The following is a 7677-nucleotide window of genomic DNA, read 5'->3' as shown; positions in this document are numbered from 1 at the left end:
GCCTCCCAAAGTGCTGGGATTACAGGCGTGAGCCACCGCGCCCGGCCATTCTTTTTTATTTTTTGAGACAGAGTCTTGCTCTGTTGCCCAGGCTGGAGTGCTGTGGTACAATCTCGGCTCATTGCAGCCTCTGCTTCCCAGGCTCAAGTGATCCTCTCACCTTAGAGTCCAAAGTAGCTGTGACCACAGGCATATGCCACCACGCCTGGCTAATTTTTGTATTTTCTGTAGAGACTGGCTCTCTGTATGTTGCTCAGGCTGGTCTCGAACTTCTAGACTCAAACAATCCTGCTGCCTCAGCCTCCCAAAGGGCTGAGAGTACAGGCCTTCCCCAGTGTGCTGGGAAATCTCTGCATTTCTTCAGGTCTTCTTTAACTTCTCTCAACAGTGTTTTATAGTTTTCAGTGCACAAATCTTGAACTTCTTTTATTATATTTACTACATTTACTTTTAGGTATTTTATTGTTTTTGATACTATTGTTAAGTGGTATCATTTTCTTAATTTCATTTTTGGGTTATTAGTAGTGTGTAAAAATACAGCTGAGTTTCGATCTTGTTAGCCAGGCTAGAGTGTAATGGCTCGATCTCGGCTCACGGCAACCTCCACCTGCTGGGTTCAAGCAATTCTCCTGCCTCAGCCTCCCGAGTAGCTGGGATTGTATTCTTGTATTCTTCAACTTTGTTGAACTTGTTTATTCATTCTATTTTTTTTAAACTAGATTCCTTGGGGTTTTCTTTTTTGTGTGTGTGGGGGTGTGGATGGAGTCTAACTCTGCTGCTCAGGCCAGAGTGCAGTGGCCTGATCTTAGCTCACTGCAACCTCTGCCTCCCAGGTTCAAGTGATTCATTCTCCTGCCTGAACCTCCTGAGTAGCTGGGACTACAGGCATCTGTCACCATACCCAGCCAATTTTTGCATTTGCAGTAGAGATGGGATTTCACCGTCTTGGCCAGGCTGGTCTCAAACTCCTGACCTTGTGATCTGCCTGCCTTGGCCTCCCAAAGTGCTGGGATTACAGGTGTGAGCCACCATGCCCCCAGCCTGGAGTTTTCTATACACAAGATCATGTCATCTGTGAGTAGAGACAGTTTTACTCCCTCTTTTCCAATTTGGATGTCATTTCTTTTCCTTGCTTACTTGCCTTGCTAGAACTTCCAGTGCAACACTGAATAGAAGTGGTAAGAGTAGACATCTTTGATCTCATGGAAAAAAGCATTTTAAGTTTTTTCCAGCTGCATCATTAAGTATGAAAGACTCCGTCACAAAAAAAAAAAAAAAAAAAAAAGAGTGAAAAAAAAAAAAAAAAAAAAAAAAAAAAGGAAAGCAAGGAGTTAAGAGTTGCCAGCGAAAACTTCCTGGGGTAGGGGCAGGGTAGGGGCAGGGTAAAGGGAACTGTTGCCGAGACCTGGGGTCCTGGGCCCGCGCATACACGCCCCATGCCAGGGACTGGTTGCCGGAGGCATGGGTCTGGGTTTCGAGAGTCTAGGGCCGTGCGATCCAGGGGTCAGTGGCCAGGTGCAGAGGTGGCGGTGCCGCTGGCCTGCTGGAATGTCACCCATGGGAGGTGCGTGCTTACAGGTGCAGCCCGCACAGGTCAGTCTGCCAAGGCAGGAAGAAGTGGGAGAAGGAGAGAAGAAAAGGAAGGAGGAAGACGGTTCCCAGTGAATTCTCCCAAAGGAGCAGAGGGAGTGAGGGAGCCACCTAGGAAAAGCCAAAACCAGCTTACGGGGAGGAAGAGACGGGTTCTGCAGTGTGGAAGAGAAACTGTTAAATCAAAAACAAATCACCTCTGGAGGAGGCAGCTTCTAGAATGGAAACTGGTGGATACACAGTACCTTTTTGATACATTTGACTATGGACTCATGGAAACATTTTGCATAACTTAAAAAAAATTAACTGCAATTCCTAAAATTGATACCTAACAAGAAACTCCATATTATGAACCTTTGAATCTTAACTCAAATGAAGAAACTGAGAACAATTACAAAGCAACTGCAATAATGTGGGCAGTGACTGAATATTTATTAAGGAATTGTACATTTTGTTGTAACTATGTTACTGTGATCTTAATTCTTCAAAAGTCCCTTTTTAGAGATAATTTCAGAAATATTTGCAGATGATATCTGATATCTTGAATTTGTTTCCAAATAATTTGAGGGAGAGGGTGGAGATACAGATAAAACATAATGGAGTACCATCTAGTAAGTATTGAAGCTGGTGGTGTGTACAGGGGGTTTCATTACATTATACTTTTATTTCTACTTTTGCATATGTTTGACATTTTTGAATAACAGAATTATTTTCTTTTTTCTTTCTTTCTTTTTTTTGTTTTTTTGAGATGTAGCCTCACTCTGTCACCCAGGCTGGAGTGCAGTGGCACTGAGGGAGTAGACCCTTAATCACCCTTCAGCATCTAAGACCATCCCCGCCTTGACTTCCACACTGCATTTCAATAGGAGAAGTAAAGGCTGGCAGACCGGGCACCACCTTAATCGCCTTTCTATAGATCACAGGCCTGGTATGGAGGAATCTTTCTGGAAAGCATTGTTTTTACTTAAATAAGATCAAACCCCCACCTAAGTAACTATACCCCACGCCTACTCCATGGCCTAAGACCCTTTCACGTGTATATTCTAGAGTTGTAAGCCCAAGACCCTTTCACATGTAATTTCTAGAGTTGTAAGCCTTTAAAAGGGCAGGGACTTTCTCTGTGAGCTTGAGCTTGGCTGTTACGCAGCTACGCCACCTTGCTCCCGGCGGAATGAATCACCCCTTCCTTCCCAGTTCCGTGTTCCAGAGGTTTGTTTCTCGCAGCCGTTCCTGCTTCAGCATGGCTCACTGCAACCTCCACCTCCGGGATTCAAGTGACTCTCCTGCCTCAGCCTCCCAAGTAGCTGGGAATACAGGCGCGCGCCACCACGCCCGGCTAATTTTTTGTATTTTTAGTAGAGATGGGGTTTCATCATGTTGGCCAGGATGGTCTTGAGCTCCTGAGCTTGTGATCTGCCTGCCTTGGCCTCCCAAAGCGTTGGGATTACAAGTGTGAGCCACCGCGCCTGGCCAAGAATTATTTTCAAAATGAAAGGAAAAATTGTCTTCAGAATCTATTTACTAGAGATAACTACCAAATTACAAGAATGATAGGGAAGAGGATATGAAAGAAAAATAGAATCTTGGTTCCCTAAACGCACAACACCTAAGGGAAAATTAAGCATGAGAACTGAGAGATGCAAATCAACTACCTTCCTTTTGTTTGCAAACAGATAGCTATAATTTCACATACTTTATCTTATGCAAAAATGTAGACTTACTGAGTATGTAGATTTACTAAAAATGTAGCTTTACTGATTTACTTCCCCCCTCCTTTTCACATGTAAAATGTAGAATCACTGAGTATGTAGATTTACTAAAAATGTAGATTTACTCATTTACTGCCCCCTCCTTCTTTTCACATGTAAAATGTAGATTCACTGAGCACTAGTCAGAGCTTCAAAAGAATGTAATCACTTGCCTCATTGCCTACCCATCCTCCTTTCATTTTTTTATTTTTTTATTTTTGCCTCCCCTTCTCTGTCTCTCTCTCTTTCTTTTTTGAGACAAGGTCTTGCTTTATTGCCCAGGTCTGGCTTTGTTGCCTGACCTGGGCTCAAGCAATGATCTTGCCTTGGCCTCCCAAAGTGCTGGGATTACAGGTGTGAGCCACGGCACCTGGCCCCTGCTTGCTTTCTCTCTTGTAAATATTGAAGTTCCCCAAACCCACAGGTCCTACTGTGCCCAGGTCTCAGATCCTGCTGTGACTGCTTTTCTTTTCCTCTAGTAGGTCCTCATCCTTGGCAAAATAAACCTCTAATTGATTGAGATCTGCTGCCGTCACTTTTTGGTTTACAAGGATAAGAATATGGTGATGAAGACAGTGGCAGACTCTACAACGACAAATGAGCAAGTCTGTGCACAGAATAGCTCCAAGGAAAAAGACCGAGGTGGCACCTATCAATTAAAATAAAGTTAAGAATTTTATCAAGGACTCACAATGCATGGGGCATATTTGGTTTTGGTTTTGTTTTAAAATTTTTAGGCCAGATGTGGCAGCTCACACCTGTAATCCCAGCACTTTGAGAGGCTGAGGTGCGTGGATCACTTGAGGTTAGGAGTTCGAGACCAGTCTGACCAACATGGAGAACCCCCCCAACTCTATTTAAATTTTTAAAAAATGCTTTAATAAAAAAAGAAAAAAGAAAAATTTTAAATAATATTAAATTGAGATGTGGTCTTTCCATGTTGCCTGGGCTGGTGTTGAACTCCTGGGCTCAAACAATCTTGCCTTGGCCTCCCAAAGTGTTGGGATTATAGGCATGAGGCACCCCACCTGGCCTACATTTGGCTTTTGATTCAAACAAATTGGTAAGCATTTATAAGACAATAAGGGATATTTAAACTGACTAGAAATGTATATTTATTTTAGGTGTGAAAAAATTGTGCTTATGATTTAAAACAAAAGAATTCCATTTTTTTACTGGGCCTAGTGGCTCATGCCTATAATCCCAGCACTTTGGGAGGCCAAAGTGGGCAGATCACAAGGTGAGGAGATTGAGACCATCCTGACCAACATGGTGAAAACCCTACTCTACTAAAAATACAAATATTAGCTGGGCGTGTTGGCACGTGCCTATAATCCCAGCTACTCAGCGGGCTGAGGCACGAGAATCACTTGAATGCAGGAGGCAGAGATTGCAGTGAGCCAAGATTGCACCACTGCACTCCAGCCTGGTGGCAGAGCAAGACTTTGTCTCAAACAAACAAAAAATGTCGGAGTCTTGCTCTGTTACCCAGGCTGCAGTGCAGTGGCATGATCATGGCTCAGTGTAGCCTCAAACTCCTAGGCTCAAAGGATCCTTCCATCTCCCCGTCCTGAGTTGCTGGGATTAAAAATGTGAGCCACTATGCCCTGCTCAACTGACCTTAAAATAGAGAGATTATCCGAGATTATCTGGCTGGGCCCAGTGTAATCACAAAAGTCCTTAAAAGTTGGAGAGGGAGGCAGAACAGTTCAGAGTCAGAGAGAGATGTGACTATGGCTGAATGGTCATAGAGATACAAGGATGCTGGCTTTGAAGTTGTAAGAGGGGGACTACAAACCACCAGAAGATGGAAGAGGCAAGGACATGTACTCTCCTTACGCCCTCCAGAAAGGAAGGCAGCCTGCTGACATTTGGATTATTAGCCCAGTGAGACCCATGTTGGACTTCTAATCTAGAGAAGTAAAATAATGAATTTGTGTTGTTTTAAGCCACTAGATATGAGGTAATTTGTTATGGGAGTAACAGGAAAGTAATGACACTAGTTAACTGATTTTTTCACAAGAGTGCCAAGAAAATTGTATGGAGGAAGAAATAGCCTTTTTGTTTTGTTTTGTTTTTGAAAGAGGGTTTTCTTCTTTGTCACCCAGGCTGGAGTGCAGTGGCACAATCTTGGCTCACTGCATCCTCCAACTCCTGGGCTCAAGCCATCCTCCCACCCCAGCCTCTCAAGCAGCTGGGACTACAGGAATGCATCACAACACCAGGCTAATTTCTTTCTTTCTTGGTTTGTTTTTTTTTTTTTTTTTTTTTTTTTTTTTTGGTTTTTTTTTTTTTTTTTTTTTTTTTTTTTTTTTTTTTTTTTTTTTTTTGGTAAGATGGGTTTTACTATGTTGCCCAAGCTAGTGGAAAAGTCTTTTCAACAAATGATGTTGGGACAACTGGATATCCACATACAAAAGAATTAAGTTGAACCTCTACCTCTCACCATATATAAAAATTAACTCAAAATGGACCGGGTATGGTGGTGCATGCCTGTAATTCCAGCATTTGGGAAGGCCAAGGCAGGAGGATCCCTTGAGCTCAGGAGTTCAAGGTGGCAGTGAGCTGTGATTATACTACTGAACTCCAGCCTGGGTGACAAAGTGGCACACTGCTCCTTAAACAAAATAAAACCCTTCAAAATAGATAATAAACTTAAATGGAAGAGCAAAAACTGTAAAAGTCTTAGAAGAAAACATAGAGCAAATCTCTGTGACCTTGGGTTAGTCAATGGTTTCTTAGACAAGACACAAAAAGCAAGAAAGAGAAGCTAAAACAGGCTGGGCGTGGTGGCTCAGGTCTGTAATCCCAGTACCTTGGGAGACAGAGGCTGGTGGATCACCTAAGGTCATGAGACTAGCCTGCCTGACCAACATGGTGAAACCCCCTCTCCACTAAAAATATAAAAGTAAAGTAGCCAGGTGGTGGTGCATGCCTGTAATCCCAGCTACTCGGGAGGCCGAGGAAGGAGAATCGCCTGAACCTGGAGGCAGAGGTTGCAGTGAGCCAAGATCACACCATTGCACTCCAGCCTGGGCAACAAGAGTGAAACTCTGTCAGAGGGGTGGGGAGGGGACGGGAGGGGAGAGAAGGGGAGGGGAGGGGAGCCTGCTGAGGTGGCTCATGGCTGTAATTCCAGCACTTTGGGAGGCCGAGGTTGAGACCAGCCTGACCAACATGGAGAAACCCTGTCTCTATTAAAAGTACAAAATTAGCCAGGCTTGGTGGTGCATGCCTGTAATCCCAGCTACTCTGGAGGCTGAGGCAGAAGAATCACTTGAGCCAGGGAGGCGAAAGTTGCTGCGAGCCCAGATCGTGCCGTTGCACTCCAGCCTAGGCAACAAGAGCAAAACTACCCGGCTCAAAAAAAAAAAAAAAAAAAGATAGGTCACTGAAGTTGGTATACAACCCTCCACTGCTAAATGTGATTGGCTTTTAAAAAGATAGGCTAGGCCGAGCGTGGTGGCTCACGCCTGTAATCCAAGCACTTTGGAGGCCAAGGCAGGTGTATCACCTGAGTTTGGGAGTTCAAGACCAGCCTGATCAACATGGTGAAACCCCGTCTTTAAAAGAAAAAAATTTGTAATATTTTTAATTAAAAAAAAAATAAATAAAAAGATAGGCTAAGGATTTGAATATACAATTCTTCAAAGAAGATAAACAAATATCCCACAGCACATGAAAAGATGCTCAACATGATTAGTCATTAGGAAAATGTAAATAAAAACCACACTATCATACCGTTTCACACCTACTAGGATTGCTAAAATAAAAAAGACAGGCCACAACATGTGTTGGTAAGGATAAGGAAACATTGGAACCCTTATACCTCGCTGATGGGATTGAAATTGGTACAGCCAACTTGGAAGACAGTTTGGTAGTTCCTTAAAATGTTAAATATAGATTCGTCATGTAACTCAACAATTCTGCTCCTACGTATCTAAAGATAAATGAAACCATATGTCCACATCAAACTTATACAAGAATGTTCACAGCAGCTCTATTCATAACTGCTAAAAAGTAGAAATAACTGGGGTGGGCACGATGGCTCACGCCTCTAATCCTAGCACTTTGGGAGGCTGAGGCGGGTGGATCACAAGGTCAGGAGTTCAAGACCAGTCTGGCCAACATAGTAAAACCCCATCTCTACTAAAAATACAAAAAATAGCCTGGCGTTGTGTCGCGTGCCTATAGTAGCTACTCAAGAGGCTGAGGCAGGAGAGTCACTTGAACCCAGGAGGTAGAGGTTGCAGTGACCTTAGATGGTGCCACTGCACTCCAGCTTGGGTAACAGAGTGAGACTTCATCTCAAAAGAAAAAAAAGGTAGATGACCGGGCG

This window comes from Cebus imitator, unplaced genomic scaffold, assembly GCF_001604975.1.
Source record: "Cebus imitator isolate Cc_AM_T3 unplaced genomic scaffold, Cebus_imitator-1.0 Scaffold180, whole genome shotgun sequence".
Lineage (NCBI taxonomy): Eukaryota > Metazoa > Chordata > Mammalia > Primates > Cebidae > Cebus > Cebus imitator.
Note: the sequence above shows the minus strand (reverse complement) of the source record.